Source organism: Camellia sinensis, chromosome 6 (assembly GCF_055761805.1).
Source record: "Camellia sinensis isolate YWXY chromosome 6, ASM5576180v1, whole genome shotgun sequence".
Lineage (NCBI taxonomy): Eukaryota > Viridiplantae > Streptophyta > Magnoliopsida > Ericales > Theaceae > Camellia > Camellia sinensis.
The window spans coordinates 155,313,331-155,340,739 of NC_138966.1; the positions used below are offsets into that span (position 1 = coordinate 155,313,331).

At 40.2% G+C, this 27,409-nt stretch overlaps 1 pseudogene; it reads right to left on the reverse strand.

The window, feature by feature from the left end:
• Positions 1–1,150: 1,150 nt before the first annotated feature.
• The window catches only part of LOC145793720 (monothiol glutaredoxin-S15, mitochondrial-like), a 98,247-nt pseudogene continuing 71,988 nt past the window's right edge, over positions 1,151–27,409 (reverse strand).

The window sequence follows — 27,409 nt, forward strand, 5'->3', positions numbered from 1 at the left end:
TAGGATCGACATAAAAAACAAACAAACAAACCGCCCAGACATGTTAATGTCCAATGTCTATAGCTATGTCGGTGACTTAGCTACATAGCACACGTTAGCGCCTGGTCTGAATTCATCAATATTTGAAGAAAAAGACTGTTAGGAGAGAGAGTCCCAACCGTCATTCAATCCGATAATTATTTCTTGGAGAACACGAATAAACTTGTGACATACACATGAATAAAGGTCACACTCCTCACACTATTCATTCACCAAGCAATCTTCAGAGATTTTGAAACACTTGAACAACAAAGATGTCTGGGTGCGGCGAACATCATCATCCATTCTATCACGGTGTTCACAACTTAGGACACCACAGCCCCGGTGGACATCACGGAGGTGCAGCATGTCCTATCGAAGGGCATCACAGTCACAGCTGGGGACATCATATTCATCAACATAGTCATGGTGATCGCGGACATGGTGGCCACGGTGGTTGTCACCGTGGAGGACATCACGGTCATGGTGGGATACATCATGGTCACGGTGGTGGTGGCAGTCCTGGCAAAAGGCACCATTGCCATGGCAAACGTGGAGGTCACAGCAAGGAACATTATCATCATGTGGTCATTGTTGAGCATGTCAGTAACCCTGAAATTGCGACGACTAGTGAATAGATAGATTCTTCCTCTGTCAGTCGTGAATTTTAGCAGTCCTCTGAATTGAAGAAATAAGAAGCAGCAGTGTGATCATGTATTATTAGATTTGAAGAGAGACAGAGATATATTTTCCTTTCGTTCTACTATGTGTATTGTGCTAAATATTGTTCCAGCTTGAGTTGTTTCATTGTACTACACGCCAAAATAAAAGGTGGACTGCAGTAATATATATAATTTTGTGTGTAAATTTTCATGGAGTAATGCTATACATGTACAATTTTTTAATCCATACTTGTGCAAACCATTATTGGATTAAGTCAACAATTATTCATAGTTTAACATACTTAAGAGGAGCAACTCAGTGCATGAACTTCCAGCTAAAGCATGGTCTTTTAACTGGACATAAATTTAACATGCTTATATTACCTCAAAAGAAATTAAAACATCAAAGACAACTCCAAATTCTTACCTAACTATACTTGGCCAGCAATCATGAGTTACTCTGATCTCTCCTAGTTGGCAGCAATATCTTTAAGCGTTTCCTTCAGCTTGCCAGTCTACATGACAGACCAAACCATAAAAACAATGTATGATGTATCCCAGGCTTAAGAAGAAGAACAAATTTGACATGATAATATCTGGTGCATGTTGAGAATGATGTCTCATCCTCCGATGAACTCCCCCTTGATAAATATTTGTAGAAATGTGGGCCGGTTGCGGTAAGGATAGACCATGAGACTAATTGAAACAAGTACAAACAAACTACATGTTTTATCAACGACTTTGGACCAAATGGGTTGCTAGGTAATGATCAGTACATGGATTCCAACAATTCCATTTGCAAATGTTTGCTTCTTGATATTAATTTGTATCACTAAAATTATGACAACTGAGCGCACTTTTTACAAATAATCCCAAAAACATGTGTAACTGATACACAGGCAACATCATGGACATAAATAGAATCCTAAAAAATTCATTCAAGATTTGGCCATGTCTATCGAGCTAAGCTATCTTTCAAAAAAAATATTTCATATAATTAAATCTCAACCATTTGGGCTAAAAATAGCCAATAGAACAAAACACCCAATCACACAACTCTCTCTATTTTTTTGCACATCTTTTTCGTAAAAAGTCAAAAAGCCAACTAAAATAGCTAATTCCCAAACAGGGCCTAAATATTAAAAGTTAAAATAGCAAGAAATTTGATCAATTAAAACTTGTCTACAAAAGTGTTAACGGGCTTCTGAACATATGCTGCTGTGGCCATGTATTCTTAAACACTGCTGGATATGGATCATTCAATTAAGTAATTCCACTTGAAATGAATGCTATTCAAATGCCGCCTAAGGCAATTCTTTGAATTGCTGCCACAGCATGTTGAACTAAATGGATATACTTTCTGATTCCAATATCATGCTTCTTGAAACAAATTTTTTGCCTCAATGCAATTTAGAAAACAAAACCAAATCAAAATAAAACAAGAACAAAAACAAAAACAAAAACAAAAAACAAAAAATACCTTGTTTCTTAGCTACTTCTAGTTCTATAGCACAAGGACAATTGCCAAAAAGCACTCTATCTATTCACTGGTTCGGTTTCTTAGTAAATCACACCCAACCCCACCCGCTCCCCCCTCTCCCAAAAAAAAAAGTTTGAATTAACAAAACAAGCAGTCATACACCTTGATGCAAACAAAACATGTAAACTAAGATCCCTACTTATTACAAACATTGCCCCCGGTGCAAACCCAAACATCCCAATTATAAACAATAATGTTGTGGGTAGTATTTGTTAAGGTGGCCTACAGATGGCCTTTTGGAAAGAATGCAGGTACTGAGATGTCAAGGTAATCACCAATGAGGGAGGCGGTAAGAGATCAAGACGCCTTAGAAGAGAGAAAAAGGGCGGTGCAGAGGTCTTGTTGTGTACCAGATATGGTAAAGATGGTTGGTAATGGTAGTGATGCTTCAACGTCTGCGTAGAGGCCTCCTTATATAAGATGGTCAAACCATGGAGGCCAGCTCACTCTTGGAGAGGTAGCTGACCCTCCTTGTTTCAACAAGAATGAGGTATCCCAACCAACTCTACATCCTAAGATCAAATCTTGGGATTTGTATCATAAGAGCAACAATGTGGGCATCACGGGGGGCTTTAGTATTGCATATGATACAGTTTCCAAAATATCATGTCTTGATTAGAGCACCTGTCTCTCTAAGACTGATCAAGGTGTAGACACCCTCAGGGTAGGGGGGTGGAAAGGCACTAAAATGAATCCCTAACTCTAGCTTCTAAGCCACATACCTCCAATAATGCCTTGAGCAAAGATTCCAAGGCCTAACACCGAACCTAGGTCATCAAGGTATTGGATGATGGTGTTGGAGATGTCTTGATCAGTAGGAGACAGCTTTACGGAGAAAGAGGAGACGAGACATAGTAGGGTCATGGTCTAGTAGAGGACCACTCAGCGGATACAGAGCCATGTTGCTACCAAGCACAGTTAGTCGAGCAGGGATGCCTTGAAACCTCGACACAATTACGTGGTGCTCTGGCCATTCCTCGGGATGACCTATGTTGGTTCATCTTGCGGTGACATGGCTAAAAGCTAAGGCACTGAGCATGTCAGCTAGCCAAGATAACATACTTAGTGGTTTCTATGCCCTTGCTTAGGCTAGACTCACAACCCCAATAGCTTATTTTGGAAGATGATACACGCCAGTATGGGTTGCCATTTGACAATCCCTTGTCTTAGTTGGAGATGATATGGTGCCACCAGTAAGGCCAACCACAAGGTGAAGGGTATTCAGGTACAACAAATGTTAATAATCACTGTAATTTGAGTACATCCTGTGTTACTAGGAAGTGCCAATGGGAGGGTGCCTTATACATGAGTGTAGACACCCCATTTTTGACCGTCATCAAGACTTGGACGTCACCGTTTGAACACTCGGTGATCATCCATGTTTGTGTTCGTCTTGAGTTCCCGGAGGTCTCGGCCACGCGCCCTGCCTCAGGATCTCTCGACTCGACTGTTTTGTGTTTGGTTTTGCACCAAACACTTGTGTTTTGCCTTTGAGGGGCAGGGAATGGCTTGTTGGCCATTCCCACACATCACCGGCCATGGCTTGAGGCCACCGGCTGGGTTTTGTTGCCATCGGCCAAATATTCGGTCGGTCGGCACTCTAGATGGTCAGTCGGCCATCTATTTTGGTTAAATTACATTTTTGGCTGGCTGACCACTGTGCATCTGCTTTTGGCAGATATTTTGTGCCAGCTATCACTTTACTCCCCTCTATACACGTGTAAGGAGGGATTTCCCTCTTGACTAGCTTACTTGAGAAGCTTTGCAAGAGTGAATCTCTATAAGAGGGAGCCTCTTCTCCCTTCATTAGGGTTACAACATTTTTCCAGAGGGCTCTGATATTAGGGTTAGGGTTTGCATATCCCCCATCTCTATATCTCTCTCTCTTTTGTGTATAAGTGTGTGTTTGGTCTTATTATTGCACACAAACACCCACCATTACACCTTACCTTGGTTTCTGAGGGGCCAGAGAGCTGTTCTTGGTGTTCTTGAGTGGATTCAAGCTTGAAGAACCAACTGGAACATTGTTTGTGAAGAGGGTCATCAAGGGTAAGAACTTCACCCTTTATTTCCCATTTTTTGCATAGCTTTTTAACCAATCTTGCAACTATTTTTATACTTTGTATATAACTAATAAAAGTCTTGATTTTGAGTGCTTAACATATTTGTTTCAGGTTGCTTTGTCGTTTGGGGGTATTTGACCCCTCTTAGGCCTTGTTTGGCCCTATTTTCGTGCTATTTTGGTGAGCTCCAGGACCACTTTGTTTGGGCCTCCTCACCACTAAAATCTTGAGGGATTTCAGTGGTGAGGATGGTCCCTTAAGGTCCTAAGAAGGAGAGGGCCACCCCCCCTCCTTGTTGTCGTTGAAAATGGCCATTTTTGCCTTATGTGTGACCATCTTGTTTAAGTGTATGATGGTCATGCCTTAGCTATTTTTTGTGCTTATATTGCCATGTATTACCTCTGTTTTTGCTTGGTTTAGACACACCATGCTTGCCTTGCATACGTGTCTTGTAATGCCATATTTTTGCCTTAACATGCTTTAGGCTTTCACCCTTGTTCTAGCATGATTTAGGCCTAGCTTTGTGAAGCTTTTGTGCTTGTTTTAGTATGCTAAGGGACTATTTTTGGTCATTTGAGTCGTCCATGCATTGCTTTGTATAGCTACCATGCAAACTCTCTTGTATGTCTTGAGCATTGACCCCTCTAACATGACATCCTTGCATCATTTCAGTGGTTTGGCACTACTTATAGCACCATTTCAGGCTTTATGGTATGCTTGTATGCTTGCATTTGATGTCCCTTTAACGCCTTACAAGGTTGTCATCTTATGCTCCATGTGTGGCCTCTTGCATGTTCGGACCACTTATATGCCATCTAGGTGTGTCCTTAGATTTGTTTAGGTCTGCCTTCGACCTGTTTTAAGTCCTTTTAGCTTTGCGAGGCTTGTTTGACTTAGCCATGGTTTAAGCCCCTTAGTCTTTCCTTGAATCTTGGACCATTGTTGCATGTTTAGCTTGTCTTGTTTACTTGGTTTGGCACCTTTATAACATGATTTTCAGAGCTTTCTATGCATGCTATGTGTCCATGTTTATCTTCTTTTAAGTGTGCTTAAAAGTTGTCTCTTTGATGCTTAAGTGTTGGTCCATTTTCATGCATGCTTTTATGTGCATTTGGCCCCATCCTCATAGCTTTTGGCCACTGTTTTGGGCCTAGTATAGAGCTGCCTAAATTAGTCTAAGTTCACTCTTTACATGTTGTTACATGTCTTACATTGCATCATATCTTGCATGTCCGTTAGCCCTGCATGTTGTGGCATACTTAGCCTATCACATGCTTGTTGGTATGCTTGAACATCCACATTACACCTTGCATACTTGTCATTAGCATGATCGTCACTTGCCTTGTATGCTTGTTTGCATTGCCATGTTGCATGCTTAGTCCGCATGTCTAGGTTGTATTGCATTGGCATGCATGCCTTGCCTCTTGATCAAGTGATAGAGGTTGGGGCCTTATTTGTTTGTTTACGTGCATTGCATTTCATTTGATATCAAAATGCACACTTGGTTACTTGGGCCATCACGCATCAAAATGCGCAATTGGTGGTCCGGGAATCAAGGGCCATACCCCTTTGAGTCATGAACATGATAGAAGATGTGTTGGTGCACAAATTTGCTTGAAATGCATTGACATGCCTTGTTTTGCCCTCTGCTGCTGTCAAAACAGGTTCTGCAAGAAGACTTGGCCGATCGACTACATGGAGTGCCGACCGACCAATTATTGATGGCCGAGAGCTCAACAAATGGCCGATGACCATCTGGACATGGTCGGTGGGGTTTCCACTTGGTCGGTGGTGATCCACAGTGTCCATAGAGCATACCTTGGGAGTTGTGAAATTTTCTGAGGAGCAGAGCAGGGGAAATAGAGGCAGCTTGTGCATGGCGACGGATTTCCGAGCAAACCCGAGCACGCGTGCATTGGACCCTCTTCCCGAGGCCTTTTATTGCTTAATTAGCTTAGTTAATTTGCTTAACTAGCTAATTATTTGTAATAATTAATTAGCTTGTAGGTTAATTAATTGTATTATTCTTTCAGTCCGTCCAAGCGAGGGCGAATTTGTAATTAGTGTGGATGCGTGTGTGCATGTCTTCCAACCCCCACTTCTTTCTCCCTTTTAATTACCTGCTTTTGATGGTTAGTATTAGGGCATGTTTCAATTAGCATACTTATGCTATACATGCGTGCATCATTCATCAGTATTGCATGCACCGGGCTCGGCGCATCATGCTAATTGCATAAGTATTTCAAATCTAACTTGAATACATGCCATCTGTCGCATTTCACATGCCATCCATAGATTAGCCGAGCCTATTCTAGTGACATTTTGTATGAGATACATTAGCCACCTTAACATGAATTAGGATCATGCATATGATTACTAACTAGTTCACTATTTTGGCACGGAGTACGATGTAAGTATTTATGCTTTAGCATCTCGCATGAGTGTGAATGTTAACATGATAGCATGCTTACCATGTGGCTATATGCTTATGTGATATAACTGCTTAAATGCCTGTGGGTGAAGGTTGGATTGTTTGAGTTTGAACAACTCGTTGAAATCCGTGCTTTAGCCTACTCGCGAGTAGCAAATTTCAAACGTTTTCTAAACAAACGGATATGCAATGCTTTGCTCCAAATTAGATGATTTAGTCTATACTTTTGTGTTGCGCGCATCACATAGTAAATCTAGGTTAATAACCAGAATAAGAATGCATAATGTATTCAAAACAAGATATCATGGTTAACAGAGGCCGATCTCCGGATCAGGCGAGAGGGGGTGCTCATAGCTGACCTTCTCCAATCGTACCCAAGTTCCTGAGCCGAGACAACTTTGGTGATGACGGACACGTGGCCTTAGGCAAACGAGTCAGGGTTTCCTAAATTCCCCAAAATGAAATATTTAGGTGGCGACTCTGTATCTGGCAAAGCAATCCATGTTTGGCACTTCTTTACAAAAAAAATTTTTCCAAAACGATTTGCCGGATTTGGACTCTTTGGTTCAGATTAAGAACCGTGACAATTTGAGTCCGAACTGTAGTGAGCCCAAAACGAACAGAACGGGATTCATCCTCCCGGGGCGTTCGGGGACGTCTACAGTTTCTGGCGACTCTGCTGGGGACTTAGAGAACTTGACTCGAACTCATGATATCTTGTTTTGACTACACTTATGTGTTTCTTTGCATTGCGTGTGCATTGGTGCGCCTAGGACACCGTGTTGGCCATCTGTTATTCCTGAGTAGTTTGTCGGAGACTCACTTTGAGAAGTGTGCCATAAGGTTGACCGGTTGCGGGCTCTGCCAGTACGGGAACACAAACCCCGGTTTTACCGGGGCACCCTTTTTGACCATTCGACCTAGTGCATATCGAAATCCGTAGTGACCATTCCAAGCTAGGACAGGTTGCATACCCGATTATAGGTTGTGTGAAACCGCTGCATGCCGTAGTGAAACCCTAGCTCCTGACAAAATAGGACAGGGAAACCCTACCCCAACATAGGGGTGTTTTGGTTCTCATTTACTTGCTTTGTGCTTTTAGAGTGTATCTCTACAAGAACGCACATGTCAGTTTGCAAGCTTAGTACTAGGCCTGAGGGCATCAATATCAGTATTTTGGGAAATCGGTTATATCTGTGGGTATCAGGTTCAGTTTTCTTTAGGGCAGTGATTTTGGGGAACAGTCATCAGTAGTAGAGTACAGTTATTCAGCTACGCCTGTGTCTGTTCTGTCTGGACTGAAATACTGCTTGTTTTCCCTTTCAGTTCAGAGATTTGGTGTTCTCCTTCGCTGAGGCAAGGCAGACGTCTAATCCGTCAATCGCCGGTTGCATCATCACCGTTCAGTTCAGCAGACTTATGATGACGCAGAGTTCAGAAGAAATCGTGGTTATGGCAGCCGCACTGGACCAAGGAACCATCTTGCGGGATGAACCCAATGTCGAAATACCACATCCGCCCAGGTCGCCCGCCGCGCGCCCTATCTGAGAGCCCCAGTTGTTTCAAGCTCGTGAGCCCACGACGTTTGAATTGATGGGAATGATCGACGACCTCCAGAGATCTGTGGCCGAATTGGCCTATGGAATGGCGGCTTCACCACCAGCTGCGCCATATGCCGGGAATTTCATACCACAAGAGCACCTGCTACTGGGATGAATTATGATCGAGCTCAACTAGCCTGAGGCTGTCCCAAGCTATGGCAATGACATGTCAACAACAATCGGGTTCCGCTCTGATATAGCAACCCAAACCCTCGATCAGGCTGAGGCTAGAGGTAAGAATAAAGTGGGAACAGATGCTGATCCCGTTGAACAACTGCTGTGGGCAGTCGAGGCTTTGAAAGCTGGGGGAATGAATAAGCAGCAAGTATTCGCAATCGTGACTAAAGCTGTGGATGATGCTTTCCCCACTCCAACTGAAGGCAGTTTAAGCCAGGCGAAAAATCGGGATAGGCCCCGTCATGCCAAGACAGTTCCTTCCATTCCCAACCCTGCACCAGGAAAAGATCAGAAAGCCAAGGCAGTGCCTGCCGACCCTTTCGCTAGTACGTCTAGCAAGAACCCTCAAACTTTGAAGTATCTGCCTCGAGTGCGCAGAGTCTTTCACGCCCTCTACATGCCTTTGTCTAGGGCATTTCAAATTTTGGTTAAAAAGAGACATCTTAAACCCCTCGAACCTCGACCTCTCCCGAAGAATCTCCCTCTTACACATGATGCTGCCTTGTACTACGCATATCACCAGCAAACTGGTCACAGCACCAACGGTTGTTTCTGCCTTCGCCACGAAGTGCAAGATTTGATCGACAATGAGGTCATCCTCCCACCCACCTCAGCAAAGTCTGTCACCACTGAATTGTTGGATTTCGAGGATACTGCAAGCATGTGATCGGGGGTTGGACCACTTGCGGGCGACGCTCGGTGTATTTCAGATGTGGCGTTTGGCACGCACTATGTTGAGCATTTACGAATGCAGTTTTTGTAATTTATGGTTTGGGTGTCAAGTCAGTTCTTTGTTTTTGTTTTGAGTCTGTCTCTTTGTCCCGAGTCAGTCTTTTTGCTTAAGGGTCTGTCTTGATTGTGTCGAGTCAGTCCCATTGTATAGAATGTCAGGTGATTCCGGGGTTGTTGCCTCGAACACCATTTTGTTTTGTAATTGTCCTTTTGCTTTCTTTTGAGTCTGTCTCTGCTGTGGAGCCAGTTGTAACCAGGAAATCTTGAATGAAACAGCTGCGGTTATCATGTTCTCGTGCTTATCGCTACTTTGAGCTAATTATGCCAGAGCATTTGAATGAAACGGCAGAGCATCTCACTCACTCTTCTGCACCCCAAACTCATTGCATTGACCTAAGTTTTCAACTTTTTGAACACTGTGGTGATGAAAACGAAGATGAAGGAATTCCTCGAGCTTTGCAAAAACTTGATCAAATTGAGAGAAAGAGAGGCATGCTAAAGCTCTTAATGAATGGAATCATGTTTGTTAACGTGAGTACTGAGAAGGACCCTAGCTTGATCCAGATTGGTTCCACACTATCTTCAGCGCAAGTGATTTGTCGCTTTCTTAAAAGCTTTCAAAAATAAAATGTTTTGCGCGGTCCTGCGAAGACCTGTGTGGAATCGCTCTTGAGATTGTGCAGCTTAGGATCGCTCTCAGCCTCGAGACTTGAGCTCTTGCTTTCAAACCTTGGACCTTAGTTCTGAAGGTTCAATGGTCAACTATAACATGAAGCCTGCGTGGCCAAATTTGAAGCGACCCTCGAACAAGAGGCCAAGAAAGTCAGATCAAGAAGATCGGGCCTCATCAGAAGAAGCTTGCGAAGCTAGAACAAAAGCACCCTTCGGACTAGGGGCAAAAATGTCTGATGTGCTCGAAGAGCCGAAGATGGATCCTTCTGCAAGTCAATACAACAGCCACCCTCCTGGATACGGATGGCTTCGAAACCCTAAACCATTTGGCATGGACTCGTTACACTTTTACCCTTTGAGAGGCTCGCTGGGCAGAAAACCCGGAAGGGCGACCCAGGCAAAAGTTAGAGCAAGAAAAAGAACAAAAAGAACAAAAAAAAATGCAAAGAAAAGAAAAAGAAAAGATGAAAAAAAAAATGATGAACAAAAAGAATTAAAAAGAAAAGAAGAATAAAGTTCGCAAGGTTGAAAACCCGCAAAGGGCGGCCTTGGCAAAAGTTAGAGCATAAAAAAGTGAGGGTTAATACACAAGTGTACCTAACCAGAACTACGTAAGGCTTGATTCCCATATTTGAGATACGTAGGCAACTTCATCCTGAAGTCCAGCCCCCAACGCTTTCATAGCGACTAAGTCCATATAATGGTTTGAATCATCCTTGATTCCCATGTTTGGGACACATAGGCAGCTTCATCCTGAAGTCTAGCCCCCAACGATTTCAAAGCGACTGTGTCCATATATTGGTTTTGACCATCTTCGTATTCTCTGTATCCGAGAGTTCGGTTGTGATCATCACTAAGGAGGACTGTTTACAATATGCTGCGGCGTCATCCAGACAAGGGGCAACTTTCCGTTGCCATGAGTCGCCATTCAAACCAGGGGCAACTTTCCGTTGCCACTCAAAGCGCTGCGGTGCCATTTAGACAAGGGGAAACTTTCCGTTGCCATTCAAAGCGCTATGGTGCCATTCAAACAAGGGGCAACTTTCCGTTGCCATGCAGTGTCCTTTAGAAAAGGGGCAGTTTTCCTTCCGATCTGAGGATTGTATATCTCGAGAGTAAGTTCTGCGCTCGTTAAGTAGTGACCGTTTGCAAAAATAGTTTTTGTGAATTTTTTTACTGAGGTTGACCATTTTCTCAAAAATTGTTTCATTTTCCAAAACTGGACCATTTTCTTGGACCTAAAAAAAGAAAATTTTCAGTGCTTATAGCCTGACTTGCATGATTTCAAATCAAAAATCGCACAAGTATGTTAATCTAACTCTCATATTGGTCAAAATTGTTTTCGTAGAAACCAAAACAAAAAATGGTCAAAGTGATGAACTAGGGGCACAGTTGAGTCGGGGTTCCTGTTTTTCCCCATCGCCAGCATACCTGCCAGAAGAGGGCACAACTGAAGTTAACAACAAATGGGTGAAAGCTCTTTCACCCTCTGAGCAACGAGGTATCAAACCAAGTGCGAGGCACGAATTGGAATGGATCAAGATACTCCATTCCCTCATCTGAGACATCGACGAGACGTCACCGGAGGAAATAGCCGCGAGCTAATAGTGTTGGGCATGAACCCACAACCTCTTGTTTATCCATCAACCACCCTGTGGAGGGATGAAAAATGAGAGAGTGAAGAATAGAGAGTTGTAAGTCGAGAGAAAAGTGAGCAAAAAGGGGTTTTGAGAGAAAAACCGAGCCTGAGGGCCGAGTGATGTGAGAATCACAAATGAGAAGAGGGTGGGAAACAATACCTGGAGAAACTGGCTCCACGCAAACTAAGAGGTCTCTTGTCTTTGTAACACGTTTGTGTGTCGTGTCTTTTGTTTTGTTTACCTCAACTTTTGCTTGGAGTCTTTTTTGAGTGTTACTCGATGTGTTTAGGTCGTGTACCTTTTGTTGAGTCGTAGCATGCTGTGTTCAGTCGTAGGCTCAATGCCCGGTTGAAAACCCTTTTTCTCAAATCGTTTTGTGCTCAGAGTGCTGTGCCATTCTCCACATTTCTGCAAAACGGGTTTGGTTCTTTTGTAAAACCACAGGGGTTCAACCCGGGTCACTTGGAAACAGTGAACATGTGGGTTCCGGATTGCATCTGAGTGTGTTTCAGCTTCTGTCGATTCTACCTTTGTATTTCGTCTTTTCAGATTCGGGTTGTTTTTGCCGCGTGCAGAATGAACTAAGAATACTGTGTTATGGGCTATGAAGTTCAGAATGAGCAGAGTTCAGAATGAGTAGTGTTCAGAATTAGTTGTGAGCTGTGTGGGCTGTATGCAGATTAAACCAAGCACTGTGTTACGAGCCGAGTATTCAAAATGAGCAGTGGTTTGTTTGAGTTGTTTTGCTGTTGGCCGGTCGGCCAAATATTTGGCCGGTCGACTTTTCTTATGGCTGGCGGACAACCGGTGAGCCTCCTAAAACCTTGTTTGGGTTAGAGGTGTGGTTTGGGGCCTTCATTGCTCAAGGCAGTGCAAGAAAGTGCATTTCCGAAGCTCAGCCGATCTCCGTTTCAACCTCAGACCGTGTCTTCTATGCGTGGCACCTGAATACGGGTGCAGTGTATCCTTTTTGTGTCCTTTTGTCTCTTTCAAGATTCGAAAGTTGCCCCCACATGCATTGTCTTGCACTCGCATACCTTACTTGCATTGTTTTGCATTTTAAATCGCTTGGTGTGGCGAGACCTTAAACACGTACGGTCTGGAGAGACCTTAAACACGTACAGTCTGGTGAGACCTTAACTACACTCGGTCTAGGAGACCTTAAATCCTCTGAAGGTGCAAGACCTTCGGTGTTTGTTAGGCATGATCCTTGTCACGCATCATCATGCGCACCTCGCATACATATGTCATGCATTTTGTTGTAAATATATTGTATTGTCATGCATTCCAAGCGACGTGCGTTGTCGCGCATTCAAAATCCCTTGGTCTGGCGAGCTTAAACACGTACGGTCTGGCAAGACCTTAAACACACTCGGTCTAGGAGACCTTAAATCCTCTAAAGATGCAAGACCTTTGGTTTTTGCATGCATACACACGTCGTAACAAGCACAACTTGCATTGATGTACACTGCTCACATGCATTATCATGCATCTCAAGCGACACGTGTTGTCGCACATTCAAGTCCACATGCATTATCATGCATCTTAAGCAACACGTGTTGTCGCGTATTCGAGTCCACATGCATTACCATGCATTTCAAGCGACGCGCGTCGTCGCATATTCGAGTTCACATGCATTTCAAAAGCCGCGCGTTGTCGCGCATTCCCGGATCATTTGCATTGTCATGCATCTCAAAAGTCGCACGTTGTCGCGCGTTTCAAAATCATGCATCATCATGCATTTGCATTTCAAAAAAAAAAAAGAAAACAACAAAAACAACATGCATCATTTGCATTTCAAAAACAAAAACACAAAAAAAAAAACATGCATTATCATGCATTTTCCTTTCATCATGCATTGTCATGCATTCAAAAAAAACAAAACAAAAAACAAACATGCATATGTCATGCATTTCACTGTAAATAGTGCATATGTCATGCATTTCACTGTAAATAGTGCATATGTCATGCATACCACTGTAAATAGTGCATATGTCATGCATCACTGTAAATATTGCATATGTCATGCATTTTATTGTATATATTCCATTCCATCGCATATTTGTAAATATTGCATTGTAGCTTGCATGTATTCACTGCATCACCCCCATCTATGGCTTGCGCCTTTCCATGTTGAGCTTGGTCTGGTATGTACCCATACTTTTCACGTCGAAGAATAGTTCTGCATGTGTACGCTCTTAGTCCACTGCTGGTATTGTGGTTTGAGGGTTGCGGCACCTTTTCTGTATTAGACGTGGCTTGTTTGTGTCCATGCTTTTCCTAGGCAAGATACGGTTTGGGCCGCAGGCCTTATCCATTGTAAATATTCCATTCCATTGCATATTTGTATATGTTGCATTGTAGCTTGCATGCATTTGCCGCATCACATCCAGCTATAGCTTGCGCCTTTCCATGTTGAGCTTGGTCTGGTATGTGCCCATACTTTTCACGTCGAAGCACGGATCTGAGACTTTTGTGTACGCGCCTATTCCACTGCTGGTATTGTGGTTTGAGGGTTGCGGCACCGTTTCTATGTTAGACGCGGTTTGCATGTGTACATGCCTTTCCTAGGCAAGATATGTTTCGGTCGCACGCCATATCCACTGTTTATACTGCATTGTAATGTAGTTCAATTGCATCCAGCATTAGGATCATAATCTTTTCTGAACAGAGCATGCCTCACTTATGTCAGTCCACCCAATTACTTGTTCCTGTGTCCGTCTACATCACTCATAGTTTTGCATGTGTACGCGTCTATTCCACTGCTGGTATTGTGGTTTGAGGGTTGCGGCACCTTTTCTATGGTAGACAAACTTTGCATCTCCATCAATCTATTTGACATTTGTGTGGTTTTGAACCGCTCATGATTGCATCATGATTCACATGCATTGCATATCGTTTGCATTGTTTATACATAGTTTTGTATGTTTTGCATATTATTTGCATTGTTTTTACATTTGTTTTGTGATTTTACATATCATTTGCATTACATTAGATTCAATTTCATATCATCGCACTGTTTGTGCACCCCTTGGTCTAAGGAGACCTTAAATCCTACATTCGCGTTATCACGCAGCTTTCGATTGCATTGTTATGCATGTTGCTAACGATATTGTACCTATTGAGTTTTCTTTCTCTTTCAGGCACGATATTGTATGTACGGTTCATTTGAAGCTGGTGCAACCAGACGAGCCGCACAGGTATTGTATCCTCTGAATGAGACGTATCGAGAATTGCATAATTCTCTTGCACCCTCTCTGCATTGTAGTGTAGTTTGGTTTGTGCTAGCTTAAAATTGTTGCATTGTATGTGCTTCGTTACAGCTTTCTTTGTGTGATCATAAGTTATGCTTGGCTTCTTGCATTTTCAGTTGCATTTCACCCCTGCCTTCGGGCGCATATCTTTATTGTCTTGCATGTTTGTCTAAGTCTTCGGCCTTGTCAAAAATGGGTCGTCTCTGGGCTTTGACATTTACTCCCGTCATTGTTATGACTTTCAAGTTCTGTCAAAGAGGGACAACTGTAGACACCCCATTTTTGACCGTCCTCAAGACTTGGACGTCACCGTTTGAACACTCGGTGATCATCTATGTTTGTGTTCGTCTCGAGTTCCTGGAGGTCTCGACCACGCGCCCTGCCTCAGAATCTCTCGACTCGACTATTTTGTGTTTGGTTTTGCACCAAACACTTGTGTTTTGCCTTTGAGGGGTAGGGAATGGCTTGTTGGCCATTCTCACACATCACCGGCCATGGCTTGAGGCCACCGGCTGGGTTTTGTTGCCATCGGCCAAATATTTGGTCGGTCGGCACTCTGGATGGTCGGTCGGCCATCTATTTTGGTCAAATTATATTTTTGGCTAGCCGACCACTGTGCATCTGCTTGTGGCAGATATTTTGTGCCAGTTGTGATAGCTGGCACCCACTTTGCTCCCCTCCATACATTGACTAGCTTACTTGAGAAGCTTTGCAAGAGTGAATCTCTATAAGAGGGAGCCTCTTCTCCCTCCATTAGGGTTACAACATTTTTCCAGAGGGCTCTGATATTAGGGTTAGGGTTTGCATATCCCCCATCTCTATATCTCTCTCTCTTTTGTGTATAAGTGTGTGTTTGGTCTTATTATTGCACACAAACACCCACCATTACACCTTACCTTGGTTTCTAAGGGGCCAGAGAGCTGTTCTTGGTGTTCTTGAGTGGATTCAAGCTTGAAGAACCAACTGGAACATTGTTTGTGAAGAGGGTCATCAAGGGTAAGAACTTCACCCTTTATTCCCCATTTTTGCATAGCTTTTTAACCAATCTTGCAACTATTTTTAGACTTTGTATATAACTAATAAAAGTCTTGATTTTGAGTGCTTAACATAGTTGTTTAAGGTTGCTTTGTCATTTGGGGATATTTGACCCCTCTTAGGCCTTGTTTGGCCCTATTTTTGTGCTATTTTGGTGAGCTCCGGGACCACTTTGTTTGGGCCTCGTCACCACTAAAATCTTGAGGGATTTCAGTGGTGAGGATGGTGCCTTAAGGTCCTAAGAAGGAGAGGGCCACCCCCCCTCCTTGTTGTCCTTGAAAAGGGTCGTTTTTGCCTCATGTGTGAGCATCTTGTTTAAGTGTATGATGGCCATGCCTTAGCTATTTTTTGTGCTTATATTGCCATGTATTACCTCTATTTTTGCTTGGTTTAGACACACCATGCTTGCCTTGCATACGTGTCTTGTAATGCCATATTTTTGCCTTAACATGCTTTAGGCTTTAACCCTTGTTCTAGCATGATTTAGGCCTAGCTTTGTGAAGCTTTTGTGCTTGTTTTAGTATGCTAAGGGACTATTTTTGGTCATTTGAGTGGTCCATGCATTGCTTTGTATAGCTACCATGCAAACTCTCTTGTATGCCTTGAGCATTGACCCCTCTAGCATGCCATCCTTGCATCATTTCAGTGGTTTGGCACTACTTTTAGCACCATTTCAGTCCTCATGGTATGCTTGTATGCTTGCATTTGATGTCCCTTCAATGCCTTCCAAGGTTGTCATCTTATGCTCCATGTGTGGCCTCTTTTGTATGCTTGCATGTTCGGACCACTTATATGTCATCTAGGTGTGTCCTTAGCTTTGTTTAGGTCTGCTTGGACCTGTTTTAAGTCCTTTTAGCTTTGCGAGGCTTGTTTGACTTAGCCATGGTTTAAGCCCCTTAGGCTTTCCTTGAATCTTGGACCATTGTTGCATGTTTAGCTTGTCTTGTTTACTTGGTTTGGCACCTTTATAACATGATTTTTAGAGCTTTCTATGCATGCTATGTGTCCATGTTTATCGTCTTTTAAGTGTGCTTAAAAGTTGTCTCTTTGATGCTTAAGTGTTGGTCCATTTGCATGCATGCTTGTATGTGCATTTGGCCCCATCCTCATAGCTTTTGGCCACTGTTTTGGGCCTAGTATAGAGCTACCTAAATTAGTCTAAGCACTCTTTACATGTTGTTACATGTCTTACACTCTGCATGCTTTGATTGCATCATATCTTGCATGTCCGTTAGCCCTGCATGTTGTGGCATACTTAGCCTATTACAAGCTTGTTGGTATGCTTGAACATCCACATTACATCTTACATACTTGTCATTAGCATGATCATCACATGCCTTGTATGCTTGTTTGCATTGCCATGTTGCATGCTTAGTCCGCATGTCTAGGTTGTATTGCATTGGCATGCATGCCTTGCCTCTTGATCAAGTGATAGAGGTTGGGGCCTCATTTGTTTGTTTACGTGCATTGCATTTCATTTGATATCAAAATACACACTTGGTTACTTGGGCCATCACGCATCGAAATGCGCGATTGGTGGTCCGGGAATCAAGGGCCATACCCCTTTGAGTCATGAACATAATAGGGGATGTGTTGGTGCACACATTTGCATGAAATGCATTGCGATGCCTTGTTTTGCCCTCTGCTGTTGTCAAAACAGGTTCTGCAGGAAGACTTGGCCGGTCGACTACATGGAGTGCCGACCGACCAATTATTGATGGCCGAGAGCTCAACAAATGGTCGATGACCATCCGGACATGGTCGGTGGGGTTTCCACTTGGTCGGTGGTGATCCACAGTGTCCATGGAGCATACCTTGGGAGTTGTGAAATTTTCAGAGGAGCAAAGCAGGGGAAACAGAGGCATCTTGTGTATGGCGACGGATTTCCGAGCAAACCCGAGCACGCGTGCATTGGATCCTCTTCCCGAGGCCTTTTATTGCTTAATTAGCTTAGTTAATTTGCTTAACTAGTTAATTGTTTGTAATAATTAATTAGCTTGTAGGTTAATTAATTGTATTATTCTTTCGGTCCCTCCAAGCGAGGGTGAATTTGTAATAAGTGTAGGTGCGTGTGTGCATGTCTTCCAACCCCTACTTCTTTCTCCCTTTTACTTACCTGCTTTTGATGGTTAGTATTAGGCCATGCTTCAATTAGCATACTTATGCTATGCATGCGTGCATCATTCATCAGTATTGCATGCACCGGGCTCGGCGCATCATGCTAATTGTATAAGTATTTCAAATCTAACTTGAATACATGTCATCTGTCGCATTTCACATGCCATCCATAGATTAGCCGAGCCTATTCTAGTGACATTTTGTATGAGATACATTAGCCACCTTAACATGAATTAGGATCATGCATATGATTACTAACTAGTTCACTGTTTTGGCACGGAGTACGATGTAAGTATTTATGCTTTAGCATCTCGCATGAGTGTGAATGTTAACATGATAGCATGCTTACCATGTGGCTATATGCTTATGTGATATAACTTCTTGAATGCCTATGGGTGAAGGTTGAATTGTTTGAGTTGGAACAACTCGTTGAAATCCGTGCTTTAGCCTACTCGCGAGTAGCAAATTTCAAACGTTTTCTAAACAAACGGATATGCAATGCTTTGTTCCAAATTAGACGATTTAGTCTATACTTTTGTGTTGCGCGCATCACATAGTAAATCTAGGTTAATAACCGAAATAAGAACGCATAATGTTTTCAAAACAAGATATCTTGGTTAGTAGAGGCCGATCTCCGGATCGGGCGAGAGGGGGTGCTCATAGTTGACCTTCCCCAATCATTCCCAAATTCTCGAGCCGAGGCAACTTTGGTGATGACGGACACGTGGCCCTAGGCAAACGAGTTAGGATTTCCTAAATTTCCCAAAATAAAATATTTAGGTGGCGACTCTGTATCTGGCAAAGCAGTCCATGTTTTGCACTTCTTTACAAAAATCTATTTTTCAAAATGATTTGCCGGATTTAGACTCTTTGGTTCAGATTAAGAACCATGACAATTTGAGTATGAACTGTAGTGAGCCCAAAACGAACAGAACGGGATTCATCCTCCCGGGGCGTTCGGGGACGTCTACAATGAGCAGGAGGCTCTTAATGCTCCATAGATGTATAGCAATGTTAAAAATTTGGTATATTTTTGTATTCTTATGTATTTATTGAATTTTTAAAATATTTTTTTACAAATATTTTACTTTTTAGGTGCATCTAAGTTATGTATATCTAGAAAGTAAAAAATTAGTTAAAATATTTTTAAATTTCACTAAAAAAAACACGAAATACAGAGAATTCAATTTTCAAAAAATCAATCAAAACAAAACAAAACAAGGTGAATAAGTGTTGGATCAATTTCATAGGGAATAATGATTAATTAGAATGGGATGAAATAGAATAAAATGTCATTCTTAGGCTCCTATGGAATCCATTGCAATGGTACATGAAATATCCATTTGCAATGTACTTGTAATGTGAGATGACCCCACTAATTTAGGAACTTGATTAAAAGTTAATTTTTGGCCTTGTAGCATATTCTAAGTCACATCTTAACCTACTTCCCAGGGGTGTTCATGGGTTGAGTTGGCTCGGATTTGTCATGGACTCATCATCCGAACTGCCTCTGTCGGGTTAGAGATTTCTTCATCCGCTTTCGACTGCATTATTGTTCGAAACCACACACTTCGAAACCGATTTTGGCAGTCGGATTTCAGTTGGGCAAACAAGTTGGACAAATCTAGTGACCTTACCTTTTTCTCTTTCAAACTCTAATCTATACATACATATGCATAGATATTTCGATCTGGAAAAGAGTGAAGAAATAGAAAAATAAAAAAAAAATTAAGAGAGATTTGTAGCAACCTTGCACGAGCGCGCACGCACACACACACATACATACACACACACACACACATATATATATATATATTCATCTATAGGTTTAGATTATTGATTTCTGACCAAAGCTACTTTTTCAATGTCCTTGGCTTTTAAAATCACCGTTATAAGAACTTTTTGGTTTATATGAGAAGGTGAGTGTGAGAGGGAGATGAAGGGTTTCAAGAGTGAAGGAGTTGAGAATTAAAAATTTATAAAATTAGAGAGTTTGAAAGGGAAAAAAAAGGATCAAAACAAGAGAGAGAGAGAGAGAGAGAGAGAGAGAGAGAGAGACTATGAGAGAAAAGTTGAATGAGAAAGACAAATTCTGAAGAGAAGGCTATGAATTAGCCGAATGAAAAGTCTCAAAATAAAATTTAAAAAAATAAAAAAAAAAACTGGACTTTGGGATAGACACCTAGGCTAACAGTCCACTTTTCTAAAAATATAATTATGATGACTACTCTTCTTTTTAAAAATTTCAATGTATTGGATAGAGTGTAGAGATTAACTTTTGAGAAGATATAAATATAAAATTAATAAAATATAAAGATGTAATTTGTCTAACAAACAAAATTATGACATGTATAGAATATATTATATTTAATTATATCGGTCAGTTCGGGTTTTATGATTTTTGGTCTTAGAAAACCATGACTCAACTGATATTCTGGAAAATTTTGAATTTCTCAACCGCAGCTGTCACGATCCATCCCCCGCACCAAGGGATTAGAGAGGTGATTGGCTAATAATTCGAGATTACCAAAAGCCTCTTAAACAAAATCACAGTAATAGGGGCTTGTGGAAGCATACAAGTTAAAATAAATCATCCAATGAACTGTGCAGACTTATATGAAACAAAAGATACATCTATAATACATACATGAGTATACATCACAACATTTTCAAGGATTAGGGCTTAACCCTTCATATAGTAACGTTATCACTATCCTTCAAACTTTATCACAATACAAACCAAGAGGGAAAAACTCCTCAACACCAAAAGCCTTGACACTTTACATTTTCGAAACCTCAACGTAAGGCACAAAGGTTGGCTTCTCAAAAACAGAGTCCAGACAGACACCTCTAAGCTTGGTCTTGCGCTTGATCACTTACATACATGTATATAAAAGGTGAGCTGGAGCCTAGTGAATAACAACGTAAATGGGTAATGAATGATGTCCAATAGGTAAATAAAACAGTTTAACACATCAGTGGATTAAAGTTCTTGAATCAAAATCTCGTAACATATCATAATCATATTCGTATTTGTAAACGGTCCTACGTGATACATCCATTAGCAGAACAATACAGTCAGTCATTTAAGACCAGAACAGTCATATTTGATGGCCATCAATACAGTTAACCTTAAAGGTTAGACAGTAGTTCCAAGAATTGGAACTGACAGAGATCTCTGTAACTGTAGCAGTAGCAGTAGCAGTAACAGTAACAGATGCTAAGAATGCCACGATTACATTTCAGAAAAGGACAATCATTCATTCATCTATAAAACTATCAGGTCAGAAACATAGCATAACTTGCAATTCAAAAAAAAACTTTTAAATAAACATAGCTTTACAGAGTTGTTACTCACAGCTAGCTCCTTAGGCAGATTGGACAAAATGAAGCACGTGACCTACACAACACATAACAGAGCTACATTGAAACACACATTTCCAAACTATGTTTTATTTAATTTAATCCTCTTTTAATGTGTTTTTAACTCATTTCCTCATTAACATTGTCTAAACAATTGCTTAAGAATGCTCGTGAGGGTATGAGGATGAGAATATGCATTTGGAAATGCATTGCAAAAATGTTGAAAACAAGGCAGTTCGCTTGAGCGCAACTTTGGTTGCTCAAGTGGTCTGCAAATCTCTACAAAACTTTTTGATGCTCGAAATCTAGGCTCAAGCCAACTTTTTGGTCACTCTAGCCATGTGCTATGCAAAGGTGAGTTCTCTCGAGCGCACATTTGGTCGCTTGAGCCAACTGCAAATGCCTGCAAAAATACTGAGAGCATGCAAAGTGGGCTAGAGCGACCGATTGTTCGCTTGAAGGATAAGATAGAATTTTGGAATTTCCAGAACATAGTTAAGCTTTAAAACATTTGGTTCCAAATCATAAACTTGCATGGCTCATTCTCAACTTAGAAAAATACTTAGAAACTCTTCAAAATCACGAATTTAAGATCAATTTGCAAAATCAAAGCTTAAAACCTTGTTAATTCTTTAATATCAAGTTCAAAACTTCAAAATGAAATCATGCATGCACTACAAGAAAATGCACTTTTGGCCACTAAAGTTTTAGTCGCCAAAAGTAAGGTTTTTAGTCGCCGAAGCCTTTTCCCGACTAAATATTTTGGCCGCTGGATTTGTCGCAGGAAGATTGTCAGGGAAGGTTTTGACGACTAAAAAAATTTAGTCGCCAAAAGTCCTATAAATGGCGACTAATGTTTTAGTAGGGAAAAGTACGAGGTATTGGCGACTAAATATTTTCTAAGTAGCCAAAAGTCATAAATTGGCCACTAAATATTTTAGTCGCCAAAAGTTTTCAAATAAAATTAATTTTGATTTTTAGCGACTAAAACTTTTAGTCGCCCAACGTGTCATTTATTATTAGCTACTAAATATTTAGTCGCCAAAAAGTCTTTGGTTTCTTTTTGGCTACCAAATTTTTAGTCACCAAAAACTATATTTAGTGTTTTTTTAATTATTATTATTAACTTCTGCACAACCTATATTTATTTCGTGCAACCTGCACCCTGTACATAAACAAAACAATACATATGCCTATTTCTATTTCACTTTCAACTATCCAAAAATTTGGTCTTTTAACATCAAATTCTATACAAACCAAATATAATCAACCCAAAATAATAATTCCATACAAACAGATAATCATACAAAAATGATGTCCTCCGTACACAAAAAAGAAATATCCACTAGTAATCTATACCATGCCAATGGTAATATGTTTCATGCCAAAAGTAATCTCCACTTCGAATCTAAAGTCTTTGTATCTCCACCTCTCGTTCTGCTACTGTTGGAAATGGTTTGGAAAATCTGGGTAAAAACAGATTTTTCCTAACTTTGGTCTAATATTTAGGTAGGACCCATGCATCTTTTTTCGCGGGTCAAAGTGGTAACGCGTTCTATGCCGCGTTATGATTCACGTGGTATATTTGGTTGCTCAAAACCATTACCGAGTGAATGGGGAATTGAAGTCAAAGTATGCTCCATGGAAATGGAGTTTTGGTTGAAAATCCTTAAAGGTTTGAATCAGGCTTGTCCCAAATTGATTTGGTGGGAAGTTTTGAATGGGTTTATAAGGCATGGGTTTGGTACTTGGGGTGTGCCCCAAAGGGTACCCAAGTGTTTTAGAGGAAGAGGTTATGGGCTAGACCAATTGGACCCAAAAATCACCACACGTGCGCACGTGCCGCCGCCGCCGTTGTCCGTCCAGTCGGGCAGGCTAGGCTGGGCCTGGTTGCGTGGTGTAAGGTTGGGTTGGGCTTGTCCGGCCCAATACCTATCTTTTTTGGTCAAAAACATTTGAATTTAATTTTATTTTTTGGTAAAATAAAATTCAGGATTCAAATTAATTCCGGAAATAAATTGATCCGGTTTTACTGTACACCCAAACAGGGCCCTTCCCCTTTTTTATTTGTTTGAATTGTGAACCCAACAGATTCAAATCTGTTTGAATTCAAAACGAACAGGTTTCATACCTGTTTAATTCAAAACCTACAGCCACCAATCCATCTATAAATAGGACAACCCTCATTTGATGTTTTAGACATTCAGAAAATTCGTACTTCACCTCTGCAAATTTATTCTTCATTTTTCTACATTTAATTTTTGTGAGAAAGAGTATAAACACTTAGTATGTTCGTTAGGCAAACAATTTGTGGTGCTACTATTGTTTGTAGTTGATCATTTCATTTTGGGAGATAGACGTCCACATTCTGAAAGCACCGTGGAGAGGACGAATCTGTCTTAAGGACACAGTGTCAAACACTAAACTTGATCAAATATTTATTAGAAGAAATTAATCAAGTAAGTTGTTTAATTTATTATTCTAGTTTATTTGTTTATTGAATCAGATTTTAATTTTATTTTTGTAACAAAATAAAATCTGTTTTTATTTATTTATTTATTTATTTGTAGTTTGATTTTTGTAATCTAACAAATTCTCTTATTTTCTTTATTTCTTTATATTCTTGTTGTTATTTAGTACACAATAGAATTTAATCTATTTAAATACAGTGAAGATTGCCCAACAATCTTAAGACAGAATCGATTTGGTATCTTCATTGTATTTAATTTTCTGTGATTTCATAAAGACATATTCTGGTTGGAAAAACAAATAGTGTTTATGCTATTTGACAGATAGTAGTAATATATTGTCTCTTTTCTTTGACAACTAGTAGTAATATACTGGTGTCATTAACAATTGCAAAATATTAATTTGTGTTACAGAAAATTATTGTGATATTTTATTTTTTTTAGTTTTAGTAACAAGGAAAATAAAATTATTTTGTGTTATCATTTATCTTCTGGTTTTAATAACTAGAAAATTAATTTGTGTTTTAATTTTTTTCTGATTTTTGTAATCAGAGATTATGGCTACTGTAACTAAAACTGCATCTGGTAGTAGTACTCCTATTGTTACACCACCACTGGTCCCTATCCAGAACCATATTCATGTACCAATAAATCATGGAGAAAATTGGGAAAAATTTAACGGTACTGAGTTTAAGATATGGCAGCAGAAGATGTTGTTCTATCTTACAACTCTAAATTTAGCCCAGTTTCTCCATGAAGAGGCTCCAGCACTTAAAGAGGGTGAAAGTGATCGGCAAGTTGTTGCCGCTGTAGATGCTTGGAAACATTCAGATTTCCTATGCAGAAACTACATCCTCAATGGCCTTGACAACATGCTGTATAATGTATACAGTCCTTTGAAGTCAGCAAAAGAATTGTGGAATTCTTTGGAGAAGAAATACAAGACAGAGGATGTCGGCACGAAGAAATTTATTGTCGGTAAATTTCTGGACTTTGTTATGGTAGACTCCCAAACGGTAATTTCTCAAGTTCAAAATTTTCAGATAATTTTGCATTATATTCATTCAGAAGGTATGTCTCTTAGCAAGTCTTTCCAAGTCACTGCTTTAGTGGAAAAGTTACTACCGGCTTGGAAAGATTTCAAAAATTATTTAAAACATAAACGCAAAGAGATGACCATGGATGAGTTGATTGTAAGATTAAGAATTAAGGAAGATAACCAAAAGGCTGAAAAGAGGAATGGAAAAAATCCCATTGAGTCCAAGGCTAATGTGGTTGAACAAGTTCATAAACCATATAACAAAAAGAGGAAGTTTACTGGAGATGGTCCTAAACAAGGTGGCAACAATGGCAACAAGAAGTTCAAAGGAAAATGCTATAACTGTGGCAAAACTGGACACCGAGCTTCTGACTGCCGCCGTCCTAAGAAGGATCATGGAAGTACAAGCAAGAAGACCACCAATCAGGCCAATGTAACTAAATTAGATTACATCTCTGACGGAATGAATGACATCAACCTCTCTGCTGTGGTATCTGAGGCTAACTTGGTTGGAAATCCCAAAGAGTAGTGGGTTGACACTGGAGCAACTCGTCACATATGTGCGAACAAGAAGATGTTCACTACCTACAATGAGGCTACAAATGGTAAACAACTTTTTATGGGAAATTCTTCTATTTCTACTGTGGCTAGACAAGGGAAAGTGATCTTGAAGATGACATCAGGGAAAGAACTGACCCTCAACAACGTACTGCATGTACCTGACATCCGGAAGAATTTAGTTTCTGGTTCTTTGTTAAGTAAAAATGGTTTTAGGCTTGTCTTTGAGTCTGATAAATTTGTATTAATAAAGAGTGGTATGTATGTTGATAAGGGATACATGAGTGATGGTCTCTTTAAACTAAATGTAATGACAGTTGTACCAAAAGTTGCTATGAATTAGAATAACACATCTTTTACTTATATTCTTGAGTCAAATTAATGGCATGGTAGATTATGACATATAAATTATGATACTTTGCGTAAATTAATTGGTTTGGATTATATACCAAAGTTTGAAATTAATCCTAATCATAAATGTGAAGTTTGTGTAGAAGCAAAACTAACTAAGGCTCCATTTAAATCGATTGACAGGAAAACCGAACCTCTAGAATTAATTCATACTGATGTATGTGATCTAAAATTTGTTCAAACTAGAGGAGGCAAAAAGTATTTCATAACATTTATCGATGATTGCACAAGATATTGTTATGTTTATTTACTTAGAAGCAAAGATGAAGTCTTAGAAATGTTTAAACTCTACAAAATAGAAGTTGAAAATCAACTTGGTAAAACCATTAAAATGGTTAGAAGTGATAGGGGTGGTGAATATGATGCACCATTAAATGAATTTTGTGCACAACATGGCATTATTCACCAAACTACAGCCCCTTATTCTCCATAACAAAATAGAATTGCTGAAAGGAAGAATAGAACCCTAAAAGAAATGATGAATGCCATGTTACTAAGTTCAGGCTTACCACAGAATTTGTGGGGGGAAGCAATATTGTCTGCTAATTATGTTCTTAACAGAATACCTAACAAGAAGACCAACAGCACTCCTTATGAATTGTGGAAAGGTCGACCGCCTTCCTACAAATATTTAAAAACGTGGGGGTGTTTGGCAAAAGTTGAAGTTCATGTTCCTAAAAAGACTAAGATTGGACCAAAAACAGTAGATTGTGTGTTTATTGGTTATGCTCAGAATAGTAGTGCATATCGGTTTCTGATTTATAAATCAGAAATACCTGATATAAATGTGAACACTATTATAGAGTCAAGGAATGCTGTGTTTTTTGAACATGTCTTTTCTTATAAGAAATGACAAGAATTAAGTTCATAGAAAAGAACTTATGATTGTACACAAACTCAAGAGACTAATGACAATCAAACACAAGAGGCTAGTAATGGTCTCGACCAACAGGATTTAACTGATGATGAACCAAGACAAAGTAAGAGAGCGAGAACATCAAAATCTTTTGGTCCAGATTTTCTGACATACCTGTTAGAAAATGAACCTCAAAGCTTTAAGGCAACAATGACAGGTCTTGAAGCACCTTTGTGGAAAAAGGCTGTTAAAAATGAAATTGAATCCATTATGCAAAATCATACTTGGGAATTGGTGGATCTTCCACCAGGTTCTAAACCTCTTGGATATAAATAGATATTCAAGAGAAAAATGAAAGTAGATGGTTCAATTGACAAGTATAAAGCAATACTTGTAGTTAAAGGTTACAGACAAAAGGAAGGTCTGGACTATTTTGACACATATTCCCCTGTGACAAGAATAACATCCATTCGTATGCTTATTGCTATAGCAGCGTTTAATTTAGAGATACATCAAATAGATGTTAAGACAGCTTTCTTAAACGGTGATCTAAATGAAGAGATCTATATGGAGCAACCCGAAGGGTTTGTAATGTCGGGGCAAGAAAAGAAAGTTTGTCGGCTTGTAAAGTCTCTTTATGGATTAAAACAAGCGCCTAAGCAATGGCATGAAAAATTTGATCATGCTATGCTTACTAATGGGTTTAAGATAAATGAATGTGACAAATGCGTCTATATTAAAAACACTGACCAATGATATGTCATAGTTAGT